Source organism: Schistocerca nitens, chromosome 1 (assembly GCF_023898315.1).
Source record: "Schistocerca nitens isolate TAMUIC-IGC-003100 chromosome 1, iqSchNite1.1, whole genome shotgun sequence".
Lineage (NCBI taxonomy): Eukaryota > Metazoa > Arthropoda > Insecta > Orthoptera > Acrididae > Schistocerca > Schistocerca nitens.
Window position 1 is genome coordinate 630788786 of NC_064614.1, and position 18172 is coordinate 630806957.

The window sequence follows — 18172 nt, forward strand, 5'->3', positions numbered from 1 at the left end:
CACCTTCTTTGTACCTATGTTTTCCTTCCCAACTTCCGTGATGGCCCTTTTTAGAGCTGTCCATTCCTCTTCAACTGTACTGCCTACTGCACTATTCCTTATTGCTGTATCTATAGCGTTAGAGAACTTCAAACGTACCTCGTCATTCCTTAGTACTTCCGTATCCCACTTCTTTGCGTATTGATTCTTCCTGACTAATGTCTTGAACTTCAGCCTGCTCTTCATCACTACTATATTGTGATCTGAGTCTATATCTGCTCCTGGGTACGCCTTACAATCCAGTATCTGATTTCGAAATCTCTGTCTGACCATGATGTAATCTAATTGAAATCTTCCCGTATCTCCCGGCCTTTTCCAAGTATACCTCCTCCTCTTGTGATTCTTGAACAGGGTATTCGCTATTGCTAGCTGAAACTTGTTACAGACCTCAATTAGTCTTCGTCCTCTTTCATTCCTCGTCCCAAGCCCATATTCTCCTGTAACCTTTTCTTCTACTTCTTCCCCTACAACTGCATTCCAGTCGCCCAAGACTATTAGATTTTCGTCCCCCTTTACATACTGCATTACCCTTTCAATATCCTCATACACTTTCTCTGTTCATCTTCAGCTTGCGACGTCGGCATATATACCTGAACTATCGTTGTCGGTGTTGGTCTGCTGTCGATTCTGATTAGAACAACCCGGTCACTGAACTGTCCACAGTAACACACCCTCTGTCCTACCTTCCTATTCATAACGAATCCTACACCTGTTATACCATTTTCTGCTGCTGTTGATATTACCCGATACTCATCTGACCAGAAATCCACTTCACTGACCCCTACTATATCTAGATTGAGCCTTTGCATTTCCATTTTCAGATTTTCTAGTTTCCCTACCACGTTCAAGCTTCTGACATCCCACGCCCCGACTCGTAGAACGTTATCCTCTCGTTGATTATTCAATCTTTTTCTCATGGTAACCTCCCCCTTGGCAGTCCCCTCCCGGAGATCCGAATGGGGGACTATTCCGGAATCTTTTGCCAATGGAGAGATCATCATGACACTTCTTCAATTACAGGCCACATGTCCTGTGGATACACGTTACGTGTCTTTAATGCAGTGGTTTCCATTGCCATCTGCATCCTCATGTCGTTGATCATTGCTGATTCTTCCGCCTTTAGGGGCAATTTCCAACCCCTAGGACAAGAGAGTGCCCTGAACCTCTATCCGCTCCTCCGCCCTCTTTGACAAGACCGTTGGCAGAATGAGGCTGACTTCTTATGCCGGAAGTTTTCGGCCGCCAATGCTGATTATTTATCAAAATTTAGGCAGTGGCGGGGATCGAACCCGGGACCGAAGACGTTTTGATTATGAATCAAAGACGCTATGGCATACTGTACGAATAATCGTTAGTGTCTCATTAGGTCCAGTAGCTCCTCCTCTGTTGAGCGATTTTAGTTGGTTATGTGTCCAGTCTGGAGATCACTTATTTCGATGTCTGCCAGTTTAAAAGTTTGCGCGACGGTTTAAAGTAAGAACTATAGTAAGATCTTCCTCAGCGAAACAGTTTTGCAAAAAGGAAACTAGTATTTCGCCCTTATCTCTCTCGTCTTCGATGAATTTATGGTCGCAGAATGTTTGTAGAAATATTTTTGATTCGTTTACTCATTTAAACGCATCTGCAATATTATTCAAGATTTTTAGAGCCAGTTTACAGTTTCGAAATACCGTTTTATTCATTGCTTAACCACATTCTTTGACCAAGTCTGTAACAACTCAGAAATCTTACTTTTATTTCTTCCGAAGCTTTTGAACACAATGATTCTATTTTTCTTTCCCTTTTAGAATTTACTGGCATAACGTTACGACCACTACTGGAAAAATCGATAGTGAACGATGAGCGCCGAAGTTTAGAGATCTTTCATGTGAGGCCAAAGTCATTATGCAGTCATATATCTACTTAAATGAAGCTGGACAACGGTGAAACTACGCACATCTCTGATGGTGGAAGGTTAACCTCGGACAGTGCTGATCCGCAGACGAAGGAAGAGGACAGAACCGATTACCGCTTGAACTATGAGTAAATACTGTCCCCCCCCCCCAACCCCCACCCCACCAAAGGTAAGTGCCGGCATATTTTATCCTAGCAGGGAAGTTAATATTAGTAAGGGCCACTCCTGACAGCTCCGAATACGAATTACCTTTCTGGAGAAATAATGAGTGTATAGCTTTGCAAATACAAAAGTGCTGTGTTTTCATCTGTATTGTGGTCTAATGAAGGGTCCAAACACGAAGACCTATGTCACCCTTTTGTGAAGGAAGAAGAATAATTTTAATGTTCCTTCGACGAAGAGGTGGAGTAAAATCTCAAGCAACGAAAGGATGAGGAAGGAACTACTCTTACTTTTCAAAAGAAGCGCTATACTAGTTGCCTTAACGGATTCACGGATACCACAGAAAATCCTAACTCGAGGTTAGCAGGCAGGTGGGTTAATCACTGCACCGCGACATTGGGTCTCCTCTTTTGTCTGGAACCCACACTAAACAAACACATGCAACCGAGGGCAGTGGCCGCTTCTGGAGCACTGTATATTGCAAGTGAATGTTTTCCTTTTTTCACGTTATATTCGAGGGAAATACATTTTGCTATTTTTTCTAATCATTTCTATTCCTTCCATAACATCGCATTTCAAATGCTGTCAGTTTCTTCCTTTGTTTTCCCACAGTCCTCGTTAGTTTCGCCAGACTTGTGCTGTCTCTTCTCACAGACATCGGGACCATTTCAGTTCGTGACAGTTTCTTCCACATATTTTGATATTAAGTAAGTTACTATTCTGCAATCTCAACAGCTTCATTATCTTCTCTTGCACTTTTTTTATCCTTAACCTGTATCCTCCGTTAAGTTAACTGTTCGCTCAGTTTGTCATCCTCCATGCACACCTGGCGAAAAGGTCATCTCCGAACCGGGAAATCTTAATCCTATTTCAAAATTTCATTGTTTTTTTCCGCTTACGTATTAAGTAAGACTGGTGATATGCAAAACACATACCAACATTTTACTGGGAGTTGTAGATCCGAAATAATTATCTGTATTACTAAGGAACTATCACGGAACCCAGAATCCGATACCAGTTCCAGATTGCCCATAGCGTGGCTTCTAGGTGCAACAGAAATTTGATTTCCAGTATTTTGCATAATTATTGGCCGAATTTAAAGACTTAAAATTCTGTCGTAATATAATTTTTGGAGGTGTAATCTTACCAACGGCACTGTCGCAATGGTAACACCGGTTCCCGTCAGATCACCGAAGTTAAGTGCTATTGGATGAATACCATTTGGAGTGGGTGACTCTCCAGTCTGCGCCGGCCGGGGTGGACGAGCGGTTGTAGGCGCTACAGTCTGGAACCGCGCGACCGCTACGGTCGCAGTTTCGAATCCTGCCTCGGGCATGGATGTGTGTGATGTCCTTAGGATAGTTAGGTTTTAGTAGTTCTACGTTCTAGGGGACTGCTGAGCTCAGAAGTTAAGTCCCATAGTGCTCAGAGCCATTTGAACCATTTTTTTCTCCAGTCTGCCGAGTGCTGTTGGCAAGCGGGATGCACTTAGCCCTTGTTAGGCCTACTGAGGCTTGATTGGGAAGTGACGGCTCCGGTCACGAAAACTGACAACGGCCGGAAGAGCGGTGTGCTGACCACGAGCCCCTGTATATTCGCAGATAACGACGACTGTGGGATGAAGATGACACGGTGGTCGGTCGGTACCACTGGGCCTTCCGAGGCCTGTTCGGACAGAGTTTAGTTTTAGAGGTACAATATTATGTTAAAAAATGCAATAAATTAGACAACTTTTACAGATAGAAACATTGAGTTTATCTTGAGGTAGTGTAACTGACGGCGCCCCAATACGGAAGAATGAGAGAACTTAGCGACTTCCAACAACTTTCAAATCTTTGTAAACATTTTCCCGGCAGCTGGTCCCGGCGGAGTTTCGACTCTCCCTCGGGCATGGGTGTGTGTGTTTGTCCTTAGGATAATTTAGGTTAAGTAGTGTGTAAGCTTAGCAGTTAAGTCCCATAAGATTTCACACACACACACACACACACACACACACACACACACATACACTTTTTCCCAATTACGTACTTAAAAGTTAAATATTAAACTCAGTAAATTATTTGCACACTAATCAGACATCTGAAGTTCTTTTCTGCACGGGAGTTCTTTTCTTTAAAGAATAGGAGGTTTGCTGGTCTCTCTCTCTAAAGCACAGTCTTAGTGAGCGAGTCACTTTGCTAGGGTTAAGGTCTGAAACGAGGATGTGGCCGTGCAGTTTCTCCATTCCAGACAGACAACGGTTCGCCAATGCTCTCTCTTTCCCTTGCCTGCCTGTGGCTGCTTCCCCTCCCGCAGCAGCTACCGGACAGATTAAGTTAGTCGGTGGCAAGTAAGATTCGTCGCGCCGGCAGATAAGCCAGAGAGCGAACAGTACACTGACGGCCGGCGGAGCTTCACGGGCAGTTACGGTAGCGGCAGGACGTGCTTCGCAGAGAATCACCGCCACAAACGGGAGAAACGCTGCTCTGCGCTTGCAACAGCCGGCCACAGCCAGCTGCCGGGCGAGAAACCGCCGAGACGTGTCAACAGCCACAGGCCAACAGCCCCGCTGCACCGCACTGCGCCGCTACTCCAGGCGCTTCAGCAGACGCCACTGGGCTGAACTGGTGACTCGTGAACAAAAAAATGGTTCAAATGGCTCTGAGAACTATGCGACTTAACATCTAAGGTCATCAGGCCCCTAGAACTTAGAACTACTTAAACCTAACTAACCCAAGGACATCACACACATCCATGTCCGAGGCAGGATTCGAGCCTGCGACCGTAGCGGTCGTGCGGTTGCGGACTGAAGCACCTAGAACCGCTCGGCCACACCGGCCGGCAGCAGCGCAAAGATTGGACACTTGCATTCAATGTTCAGGAATGTAAAACTCTGCACTTCACAAAACGAAAAAACGTAATATGCTATAACTATTATATCAGTCCTAACTGGAATCGGCCATCTCATACAAATACCTGAGTGAAACATTTTGCAGGGGTATGAAATGGAATGATCACATAGGCTCAGTCGTGGGTAAAGAAGGTGGTGTACTTACTGGTAGAATACTGGTGAAACAAAGGAGATGGCTTACAAATCACTCGTGAGGCTCTTTCTGGAATATTGTTCAAGTGTGCGGGACCCGTACCAAGTAGCATTAACAGGGGATACAGAACGTATGTAGAGAAAGGTAGCGCGAATGGTCACAGGTTTGTTTGATCCGTGGGCGTGTTTTCAGAGATGCTAAGAAACTTAACAGGCAGACTCGGAGATAAGACGTAAACTATGCCGAGAAAACCAACTAATAAAGTTTCAATAACCGGCTATAACTAATTATTCTAGGAATATACTACAACCACAATGTGTCACTCACACAGGCATGGTGAGAGCAAGATTAGATTAATTACAGCACGCACAAACGCATTCAGACAATCATTATTCCCGCACTCCATACGTGAAAAGAACGGGAAGGTACCCTAATAACTGGTATAATGGAACGTACCCTCTGCGAAGCACTTCACAGTGGTTTTCAGTGTATAGATGTACATACCGACTTCGCTACGGCAAAGAAAAGAGCCCGTAAGTTTCTTCAAGTATGTCATATCCAAATGAAGTCAGTGACTGATGATTATATCCTGTACATTTATCAGATCATTTGGATATTAGTTCCCACGTTTCATACGCTGTTCCGAATCATATCAGACATTATCTATCCAATTAAGATCGGGTGACATAGTGGGACAGTCGAGATGTGATATGCTGCCTGAGTGTTCGCCGAACTGCGACCGTATTCATTCAGCACTACGGACACAGATGATGTCATCCTGGAAGACAGGAATGTCCACAGCATACTCACCATGAAGATGTAGAAGAAAGGACAAGAATTGGTCATCTAGAATTTTGCAATAAAGATTTAGGTTCATGCTTGCGGTAACCTGAATGAGCAGTCCCTACTCACGGTAAGAAAAACACCCGCAAAGCATCACACAACAATCGCCAACATGAAACACACCTAATGTCTGACTGTGCGTCGATACGCTAGACGTCTTGCTCATCTGAAAAGAGTCTACACCGGGTCTTGTCGACAAGTTGTCAAGTCTATAACCTTTTTTTTTTTTTTTGCCCGCGGAACATGTGGAGATTTATCTGCCTCTGTGAACAATGATATTTTTCGAGATACACCCTTGTAATTTCCATTTCACGCAAGTCCCTTCGCAGCGTTCGTTCGGAAAATGCCCGCCTCCACAACTGACGTGTGTCGTCTACGAGCAGAATGCCACGCGAGTAGATCGGGTCCGATTCCTGGCAGGCGCGGAGATTTTCTCCGCTGTGGGACAGCGTATTGTGTTGTCTTCATCATCATTTCATCCTCATCGACACGCAAGTCACCGAAGTGGCGCCAACTTAAAAACCTTGCACCTGGCGACCGTACATTCGGAAACTGGTTCGGACCGACCTGCATTCACTAATAGCAACAATTGAAATCGAATGTCACAAGGCGTGACATTCGGCTCCTGTCACTATCGGTTAGGACGCATCTACGATAACTGTTCTTGTTTCGCATATACGACTGTGAGTGACACACCGCTCCTTATAGCCGCGCGGTCTCGGGCGCCTTGCCACGGTTCGCGCGGCTGCCTCCGTCGGAGGTTCGAGTCCTCCCTCGGGCCATGGGTGTGTGTTGTCCTTACCGTAAGTTAGTTTACGTTAGATTAAGTAGTGTGTAAGTCTAGGGACCGATGACCTCAACAGTTTGGTCCCTCAGGAACTTACCACAAATTTCCCAAATTTACCGCTCTTTGTAGTCACGTCGAACTGTCGGCGTTGATAAAAATTGGGCAAAATCATTCACATTGTGGTCATGGGCAAGTCCAAACGACATGGCTGTTGTCTGTCATTCTGTCACATCTCCACGTCGGCCCATCTTATGCACCGATTCCTTTCAGCCGACTGTCACACATAAACACTGCTCGGCTACCATGACTTACGTTTTCGACGGTCACATGACCGTCTAGTACCAGTCCACATAATTTTCAGTACTTCAAATGGACCAAAGTGTTCATTTAAGGGCGCCACTATTATTTCGTATGATGGGCTTACGTGTATTTAAGCAATCGGGAGTAGCATGATGCTTTCCGGAAGAGAAAGTGCCTGTAGTTGGCCATCTGGCGTTGGTGGTTGCAGTCTGTCCTTTCGAAAGCAGAAGCTGTATTGAATATACTCAAAGCTATAGTTACCAAAGATTTAAGCTCAATGATAAGCAATTCTAAGATTAAAATTTAAAAAATACATTAAACACTAGTGAATTCCTACATATCAAAACTGAAAATAAGTGAAACCATCCAAACTTGTTTCCTCTACGTTACATGCAAAAAAAAAAGAGCTAACACGGAACTGAGGAAGAAGTTAAAGAATTATTACATCTAGATTACGACATTATACGGATGTGACACTTTTTCTGTGGGAACGCGAGGGAAGGTGAATCTTCAAATAGAGTGATTTTTTATACGAGTATATGGTGTTACAGAAGAAGGTGTGCTTGCAAGGCATGAAATGTAGAGATCCAAGAATGAATCGATTAAGGAATAAATCTGTGGAAACCTGTTATCAGACGACGTGGCACAGCCCATTAGCTGAGCTCCGGCCAATGGGGGCCGGGCGACCATTCAGCCGCCTGCCATACACACGCTGCTCGTGACTCGACCATGGTCGAGTAGTCTCAAGTGCAGGGTGGTAATTTGCGAAACCAGCTTCCATACCAACATTTTTTGTTTTATTTTATTCCTTGCAATGTTAAAGTATTAATTACAAATTTTAAATTTATTTAAACAATTCCATTAATAAGTGTAAAATCAATGTATTCAGTTTAGTTACGATTAATAATACGTATTGTGAGTGAAAAGGCTATAGGCCACCACGTTGCAGCACATTGACATAATATTACACGAGCCCTCGCTTGCTTCAACGACGTAGAAAAAGTAGAAAGACGAATAATTGTGAGTGAGTTTTCGTCTTGATCAAGTGTACAGAAATTACAACAGATTATCGACAGGCAGCACATTACCCTTATGGAGAATATCATAGAACTGAAAATCCAGTTCATGTGTACCAGTGAAACTTTAAGGACAGCAATTACTGGTGTAACTTATTAACGATTTTTATGGGCGTTTTTAGCAGTCTCAATTATCTGTCTACTAACAGAATGGAAAATTTCAGTCGATATTAATAAGCAAAGTCGTGAATTCAGAGCAAAAATGGCTATTCGTATTTTGCCGACTACTGGAGCTCGTGTTCATAAATGTAACACTCAAATTAAACAACAGTAAGCAGACGTGATACTATCACTCTTTCCGTTTCCGAATTATTTCAGTTTTCCTTCTAGCCTTTCAAATTTTGATGGTTACAAGGATGGGCAAAGCATGTTTCATTGAATTCAGCGGAAAAGATAAAAGACAATGTCCCCATAATTTGAGCGGCATGAAATTTTATGAATTTCACGCTGATGGAAGTTGACTAAGTGAGATAATATTTAATAATTTCAATAAACTCACAATGGCAGTTGAGGTTCAATTAGAAAAACGAAACTGAAGAAACATGTGAGCGCAGTTTGAATCAAATGTTACTGTCTGTGTCGGAACTACAGGCTGCAGTACACAAAACAGAGAGCAGCAAAAATGTGACTATCGATAAACTAAATATCAAAAATAGAGACCCAGTAGTAGACGAATGACGGGAATTTGGTACCTTGGAAATAGAATAAAGCGTGATGGGCGAAGCAAGGAGGATAAAAGGAACAGCCTGGCACAGGCATAGCGGGCATTTATCGCCAAAAGAAGACTGCTGGTACCAAACTTAGGCCACAACATTAAAAACAAATTTCTGAAAATGGCTCTGAGCACTATGGGACTCAACTGCTGAGGTCATTAGTCCCCTAGAACTTAGAACTAGTTAAACCTAACTAACCTAAGGACATCACAAACATCCATGCCCGAGGCAGGATTCGAACCTGCGACCGTAGCGGTCTTGCGGTTCCAGACTGCAGCGCCTTTAACCGCACGGCCACTTCGGCCGGCTAATTTCTGACACTGCACGTGTGGAGAACAGAATTATCTGGACCACATAATTATTGAAAGTGAATTATGGACTGTGCAAAACCCAGAAAGATGGGAATCGGAGCGTTTGGGACGCTGAAAAGTCAGGGGGCTGATAAAAAAATGAAGAAGTCTTCCGCAGGATCGACGAGGGAAGGAAGATTTTGAAAACACTAACTTGAAAGAAAAAAACGCTCATAGTTCATGAATTAAGACATCAGGGATTACGTTCCATGGCACTAAAGGGAGCCAAAAAGAAAAAAATAGTAAGCGAAGGCAGAGAATATATGGAAATATATTGACGAGCCAAAAATCTGGTATAGGCATGCGTATTCAAATACAGATATATGTAAACAGGCAGAATATAACACTGCAATCGGCAACGCCTACGTAAGACAACAAGTGTCTGGCGCAGTTGTTAGATCGGTTACTGCTGCTATAATGCCATGTTATAAAGACTTAAGTGAGTTTGAATGTGGTGTTATAGTCGGCGCACGAGTCATGGGACACAGTGTCTCCGAGGCAGCGATGAAGTGGGGATTTTCCTGAACGACCATTTCACGAGTGAACCGTGAATATCAGGAATCCGGTAAAACATCAAATCTCCGACATCGCTGCGGCCGGAAAAAGATCCTGCAAGAACGAGAGCACCGAAGACTGAAGAGAATCGTTTAACGTGACAGAAGTGCAACCCTTCCGCAAATTGCTACAGATTTCAAGCTAGATCATCGATATAGGTATTCGGAGCCGAAGGCCTACTCGTATGCCCTTGATGACTGCACGACACAAAACTTTACGCCTCGCCTGGGCCCGTCAACACTGACATTGGACCGTCGATGACTGGAAACGTGTTGCCTGCTCGGACGAGTGTAATTTCAAATTGTATCGAGCGGATGGACATGAACGGGTATGGAGACAACCTCATGAATCCGTGGGCCCTGCATGTCAGCAGGGGTCTATTGAGGCTGGTGGAGGCTCGGTAATGGTGTGGGGCGTGTGCAGATGGAGTGACATAGGAGCCCTGATACGTCTAGATACGACTCTGACAAGTGACACGTAAGTAAGTATCCTGCCTGATCACCTGCATCCATTCATGTCCATTGTGTATTCCGACGGACTCGGACAATTCCAGCAGGACATGCGACACCCCACACGTCCACAATCGCTACAGAGTGGCTCCAGGATCACTCTTTTGAGTTTAAACACTTCAGCTGGCCACTAAACTTTGCAGACATCAACATTATTGAGCATGTCAGGGATGTCTTGCAACATGAGATCCCCATTCCCTCGTATTCTTATGGATTTATGGACAGCCCTGCAGGATTCATAGTGTCAGTTCCGTTAAGCACTACTTCAGACATTAGTCGAGTCCATGCCACGTTGTATTGTGGCGCTTCTGCGTGCTCGCGTGGGCCCTACACGATATTAGGCAGGTGTACTAGTTTCTTTGGCTCGTAAGCGTACATACATAAACGAAATATACTGGACGTGACGCAGAAGTGGCCGACTTCAATACTAGCCAAGAAAGAAAACTTCATTTAGGGAACTTAACCTGTATACTGCTCTTGAGGTCATATAATAGTACACGTCACTATTCAGTTTTCTTCAGAGTGTCTCGTGGAGTGACGGTAAATTTAGCTGCATGTAAACTCTGCAAGCCACCATATGTTGTAGACTGTAATCGACCACCCTAACATTTCATCCCTGTTATTCGGTTTGAGAATGGTGCACGTCATGCAGCTTGAAAGTCTCTGCGAAATCTTAAATTGCTCTTGATTTACATTGTGTGGAAGTAATAGGCACTTCGACTCTTTAATGTTAATGGTAAATCTGTTGGTGATTCAGAACGTTTCTATTTAACGCTTCCACTGTAAAGCATTCCCGTGAAGCACTTGCGTTAACTTAGCACACCACAGTGAAGACTGCGTCATTATTTGAAAGGTGTGACAAATCCTGGATGGAGCGTTCTATGGGACGTGTAAATGAGGTGCTTGAAGATTCGCTCAGTAACGACAGGCAATCGATCACATGTGGGTGTACTCGGTTGCATAGTATACAGCGCGGTTTTCATAGCAATGCTTACTGCAAATTTGTCCGAAAGGCATAAAATATCTGCAGTGTAGCTAGACCAGGACAAGAATACGTTAACTCTTACATGGTGACCAACGCTCGCTGGGTTACATACTGCTTTAAAGTCTGTCAGTGAGAGTACCTCTTTAACTAAACAACTGATACCTGGAACAAAACTTGTTATTGAGCGTCCGTAAGTCTGAGCCAGTTATGACTTGCAATAGTAACTGATATTGAACGACATTAGCTAATTCTTAAATATGTGTTACTTTCATTTATACTTGTTAATGGTAGATCAGCTACGTGTCTGTTGATAGAATTGCTTGAGGAAATACAGCAACCAGACCATTCCTCCTTATAGCAAAACGTGTTTCAGGCTTCCACCAATTTCCAGTTGGCTTAGACAGTGCCTGACAAATGTGAAGCACCCAGAAGGGGAACAGGAAACGAAATTTCACAGTTTGAGTGGGTTTGTGATATTACCACAGCGATTACGAAAAATCCGGATAAGAGCGAGTAGTATTCGAGCACCGACGGTTACATACAAAGTTAATTATGTGCATAGATAGTTCATACATCCCGGAAATCTAGAATTTCGGCGATTTTTGTCTGTTATCTATATCGATACCGGCGAGATATCCAATATGTAACATAAATGATCATGTTTTGCACTGACGTAGAATAATATATTTTTTTACATTGCCAAGTGCCCATCAACTTTAATATGTGACGTAAGTTTCAACGTGAAACGTCTAACACTTTCTGAGAAAAAGCGTTCATAACAGATGGACAGGCAGATACATGGATAAAAAAAGTGATCCTGTAACATTTTCTTTTTTACCTATTAAGGTACGGAATTCCAAAAAATGAATCAAATTTACAATGAAATTGCCAGTAAGTTCCCATTTATTAGTACGAGGTCGCACATCTCCTGGCCTGTATGCACATTCTGATTCGGTTGTGCAGAGTGTCAAAAAGCCACTGTATACTCTCCGGAGGTAAGATGACACACAAACGTTGTACTAGGTCCTTGATGTCTGGGATACTGACACTGGTACAGAGATGACATCGGTGCTAGCCTAACACATGTTAGATCGGGGACAGATCTGGGGATCTGATGGCTGTGGGAGTACCTCAAAATTATGCAGACATTTCATGCAAACATGTGCCATGTATGTACCAGCATTGCAATGATGAAAAATTGTACCAAGACCGTCGCATCATCCAAAGATCGCAACACCACAAAAAAGTCGGCAACGCACTTCGATACCACGGACATTGGCAATGCCTCACTGTCATCTGCACCGGGGAATGGGAGAGGCGGAAGAAGACACGCCCTCTCTCACCGCTCAGCAGCGCCCTCATACAGAGGTCTCTGTAGAGCCGAGCTGGGAAGAGCTTTGCTCCTGTTCATTGCCTCTGCTCAAGCAGTCAACATCATCGAGTAGGACAAGTGTTGTTCAAGTCTCTTATGAAACTGTACTTTTGTAAATGTTGAACACTGTACTTCAGCAGAACAGTTTATAATTGAGTGCATCGGGTGATGCTTTAATAGTCCTGTGTCAAATGATTGTAACTCGTTAAGTAAATCTTTTTGTTGTCTGTGCAACAGTGTGAACTGAAATTTCATCTATTGTAATTCCAAAGAGCCATCTCCCAGGACAATCGAAGAACCCACAGTTATGGTTGGACGATTGTAGTTTCTTCTGTTCATAACTGTAGCACGAGAGGTAGCACATAAGGACGCAGGATGTCCGTGACGCAACGACTTGGCATCAGAGTTCCCTCGATTACTTCCAGCCGGGACGTGAAGGGTCCCTGAAGCATGAGCCCAGGAGTAACATCATTGTGTCTCTCCAAAACTATGGTCAACGTCATATTTGCCTCGGATAGTCACCAAGGATAGCACAGAACTGCAATACGTCGCTGAAGCCAGCGCGACGCCATTCGCCAGCAGTCAGCGCTTCCCAGTCACGACACCACTCCAAACGCAGCCATTTTTGCTGTGGTGTTAACGGCAGCCAACGCATGGTACGTTAATTCGCTAGACAGGCTGCTGCTAGACCAATGGTGAAAGATTCGTTGTTCTCGGTTGGCAGGCAGAGAAGTGAAGGTGTTGCGATATGCTTGATGCACAATACTGCGATCCTCCCTTGTGGTGGTCATATGTGGTCGACTGGAACCCTGACGACGAGTGGACCTGTCTTCCTAGGGAGTCCAGCATTCTGCCACTGTCACATCCGAACGCCCTAAAATCTGGATATTGCCCTACTCGACTAGCCAAATGGAGGCCAACAATAAGGCCCGTTTCCAACCCTGTCATGTGCTGATAACGCTGACTCACACTAGTACTCGGCATCTCCGTGTCCTTTACAGTGATCACTCAACATCTGGTGCTGTTCGCGCATCTTATAAACTCCACGAAGCCTGGTAACACCACTAAATAAGAACAGCGCTACCTGTCACACAGTGTTGCAACTCCAATCATTTACATACCCGCCGATGCTGTGAATGTGTACGAAGTTACATTACATCCACTCATTTCTTCCGGATGCTTCACTTCTTTAGTAAGGCAATGTATATCTTCGTCAATATAACCTTTTATTGGCTGTATTAGTCGGCTTCCAGGCGAATGCTATGTTGCGTCAGTGAACTTAAAAGTGGGTGTGCTATGGATATAATGGTGGAAAAACGAAACAAAAATCACAGAACAAAAGGCCTCTGCAGTGTTCAAAACGCAGTCGATAAAAACGTTGTTCTGATGATTATAAAAGTGTATTACGCCGACTGAAGATGGATGAGAGGGCGAAAGGTGTCTTGCCATAAATAAAGCTATATGAGAAGTGTATGGTTGCTGTATTTCGTCAAGTAATTGTGTCGTTTATGTTACATAATGCTGAAATATTAATGATAATCCTAATGCCTTCACATCTTGCGTGAAACTCATGCTGCCCACTTTTCATCGGCTCTTTGGAGAGCTGCATGATACTTCTCCGAACGTGCCTCGCTTCAATTAAGGCAAAAGTTGAGTTGTTCCTTTGAGAAGGACAATACAGAAATAAGCATCGACAACAGAATCATATAACATCATGCCTTCTATGGAAGAGTATTATTGTAAAATCTACTCTATCTCGATAACGGAATCATTACTTGAAAACATAAAGAAATCCATCGCAGAGGGCCTAGCGCTGACGTGGAGATTGGAAACATAACGAGTGTCATTTACCCATAACAATTCCAAACGCATATACAATGTGGAAAATAGTAAATTGTCTTTCTGACAATAATTGAACAATCAGCGCACATGATACTCCTATGAATTTTTCGAAACCAGGAGACCTCTCATTTGTAGACGCAGTTTCTATGATATGTGAACAAGGCTGATAATTAGAATACTTCATCTGCTTAGAAGTACTGAACTTGAAGATAACTAACGACCACGCAGTGCAGAGTTCCTAGATATCATCTCCGCAAATCGAGTTAGAAACTATGACCTATCTCTTTCAATAGGCTAGCAGCTACTTCGGGCAGTTCGCAAGTGATACACACCCTTTTCCTCAGCTATCGCAGCCAGCAGAGCAACCATGAAGCTGTGTCGTCTATAGGTGGACGCTCAGACTTGCGCGTCTTTCGATACGGAAGTTACTGCGTGGATCAGTAAAAACTGACCACACTGCTGTTAATCTGCATCATCGTGTTGATGCAATAGTTGATGTTTCCATAAACGACACAACAGGACTCGGTCAGACAGAGATCTTGTCGTGGAAGAACAACGACACACGATTGAAAGCACCAAGCGACCAGCTCGACCTCGCGACCTGAATCCCACGGTTCATGTCAGTGATGCTGTAGGGGACGCGTTGATGGTCGCAGTCGTTTTTCCCAAATCCTTGGTCTACCGTCCTGAGAGGAGCTTTCCTTGAAGAACCTGGGAACTTCCTGCAAAGATAAGGCACCTCTGGCGGCGTACTGACGCTTGCAGTTCCTCCCACCCAAAATTCTAATCTCGCTGAGAGTTGCTTTGCACGATGGGAGGCATCTAACTGCTATTAAGGTCGCATATACAATCATTACCAATATTAAACTTCCTTGTTAACGTTTATTTTGCAGCACCGAGGTGAACACATTCACTGCGTACATTTGAAACATTACGTTCGAATAATTTATTTGCCTCAACTGTACTCCCATGTTTTATTTTAACTTTGTCAACCTTTTAAGGCGGCAGCTACGTTGCAACCGACGCACAACACACCTTTCAATACATAGGACACACAACTTTATGACTTCTCACAACTTTTTTTCCTTGACTTATGCAAACCAGTGCATAATAACACACAAAGTGGGACATTCGTTAAGAAATTCTGTCTACGCCCGTGTTTAATGTCAAACAAAATGCGCTATCTGATTAACAAGGAAGGTGTGGCCCCCATCAAGGTGTAAGAATCGCCTTCCATATGCAGCAACGCCCGACCAGCATTCCACAGGTGACCCACGAAAGCATCGTCCACGGTAGCCACGAGTACGAAACACCTGTCTCCGCAACGATCGCCATAAATACGCACGCAACCTCCTGCGTAGAACCCGTGACTGCGCTGCTCATCACGTATGCAGCGGATTAGCTGAATTCCAAAGAAGATTCGTGTATGGTGTTTTCAAAACAAAAAAAAAAACTTATAACATAAATTTTGAATGTGTAATAATCGAGCTGGTTTCATGGCACACTCTTCCACACGAATTTTGTTGTCATTTAAAAATCACTGAACCAGGATTCAAACTTCCGACCGGCTGCTGTGATTAGGTCTTCTGTGGTTCCCCTAAATTACTCCCCGTCCGCCTCGTTGTGCGGTCAGTGCGGCAGATTGCAATCTGAAGGGATACAGGTTCGATTCCCGGCCGGGTCGGACATTTCCCCTCAGACGCTGGATGTTGTGTTTTTCTTATGTTCGTATCATTACACGACAAGACACTCATGTCCAATACATAGTCGTTTCGTCTTTCCATTATTGAGATGACTGGACGGGCAGGAACAGAAAGCCAATAAATTGAAATTAAAAAAAAATGCTCTAGGACAGTTTGTTTAACACGCCGACGGCTGATTTCCATTGCCATTCGCGTCCTTTCTGTTATTTTGTCCTCTCTTCTATTTCAGTGTATCATTCGTCATCTGTATCGTAGGAGATGTGCAGGACTCACAGAAAAAGCGATGTTAGATTAGTATCTACCTCTTCTATTAGTATGCATCAAACCAGTCTCAGCCGGCCGAAGTGGCCGTGCGGTTAAAGGCGCTGCAGTCTGGAACCGCAAGACCGCTACGGTCGCAGGTTCGAATCCTGCCTCGGGCATGGATGTTTGTGATGTCCTTAGGTTAGTTAGGTTTAACTAGTTCTAAGTTCTAGGGGACTAATGACCTCAGCAGTTGAGTCCCATAGTGCTCAGAGCCATTTGAACCAAACCAGTCTCAGGACTGAAGAACACAACAACAACAACTCTTCTATTTGGTGAAGTCCTGTACAGCAAAAAGGATGCTGACTCATTTCTGAGGGGCAAAGAGTGCACAAGATTACTTCTCTGTCATCATGAATACTCTGGAAATGGCGAAAGTCCATAGTGTATGGCATTATTTCAATGAATTTCTCAACGAAAAGACACAAAAATGATACCAGTTGTGTAGTTCATAGCACTTCTAATTGCCAGCAACAATGCCGTGTTTTGTCTGGTTTCAGTCAACATATAAATGCAAGAGAAGAAACTGTTAAACAAGGCAGCGTAAGAATGAATTTTATCTCTTGCCACTCACCACGATTTAGATTTAACTCGATTTGCCGAAACAGTTCCACGTGAGAGGTTATTTGACATGTAGCGAAAGCAGGATTTGTTTGTCTCCATGGCTCTCAAAGATACAGTTGCCCGACAAACGATTTAAATATTTTCTTTGAAAGCAATTGCTTGAAAATCAAAAAGACACATTTTTAGGTTTTTCTCCCACAAAGTACTTAATTTCTAATTCCCGTGAAAACGCTCGTGAGTTGCATGGATTATTTATCATATATATTGAGCACTTCTGTTGTGTTTCGCTTTCTGTAATTAATATTACACTACCCGAGTCTCACTCGCTCTTACAACACTCCACCTGCTTTCGCACAAACGTTTGAAAAAGTGTGTGCTTTGCTGTTATCTGGATGTTTTTCATAGTTCAATAATCCACAGCAGGTTGTCATTTGCGCTGTCGCTTCTTCGTGCTTATAAGATGGTATATTTTATGGCATACCTTCATGTTAGTCAGTACTGTTTTCGTCACTGATGGCTATCAGCAACTGACGTTGATTTAAGAGGAAAGAATGATAACAACAAAAATCTGACGCCAAGACTCCGAGGGGGAGTCACAATGTTTACATGGCGTCAGAATCGCCAAATTTGAATACTGTGCTCTTCACTCACCAGCGTTAGTAGAAAATTGCAGAAAGGACGGATGGCGCCATGTGACGACGGAACAATGCAACGGTGTGTCCGGGCGGCGTCAACACCGATGGACGCACGCGATTGTTGTCGGCAGAGAAGTCGTACAGAGCCACTGTCAGTGAACCGGGCGGCGTACCGCGGCTTACTGGAGCCGGTTTGGGCTCTCCCGCCGCGCTAAAGTGTGGCCGCCATGTTGGGCGACCGCAGCGCCGCTACGCGAGCAGCGTGCGCAATCAGCTCTGAGAGCAACCGCCGCCGCTCCAGACGACGCGTCGTGACGCGTCGGACAGGTATTCGTCCGGCGACGGTTATTTGGTCCGCTGCTCGGTCACATCCTGCTACTCGGAGAGCTGACCGTGTATTCCGTTTGCTGCAGGGCAGAGGAATACAGGATTCTGACAGTCCCAAGATGATTCACGTGCAAAGATATTTTAATGACAATTACCTATAGTAAGAATGTTTAAAAGAGTACACTTTAAT

The 18172-nt window shown here is 44.1% G+C and overlaps 1 protein-coding gene across 1 annotated transcript in view; it reads right to left on the reverse strand.

Moving 5' to 3' along the window:
• LOC126191751 (cadherin-89D) overlaps positions 1–17818 on the reverse strand; it is a 410787-nt gene extending 392969 nt beyond the window's left edge. Inside the window, exon 1 of the mRNA XM_049932553.1 lies at positions 17672–17818. The gene's annotated coding sequence lies outside the window, so the exon portion shown is untranslated. The remainder of the gene's footprint in view (positions 1–17671) is intronic.
• Between the last annotated feature and the right edge of the window lie 354 nt (positions 17819–18172).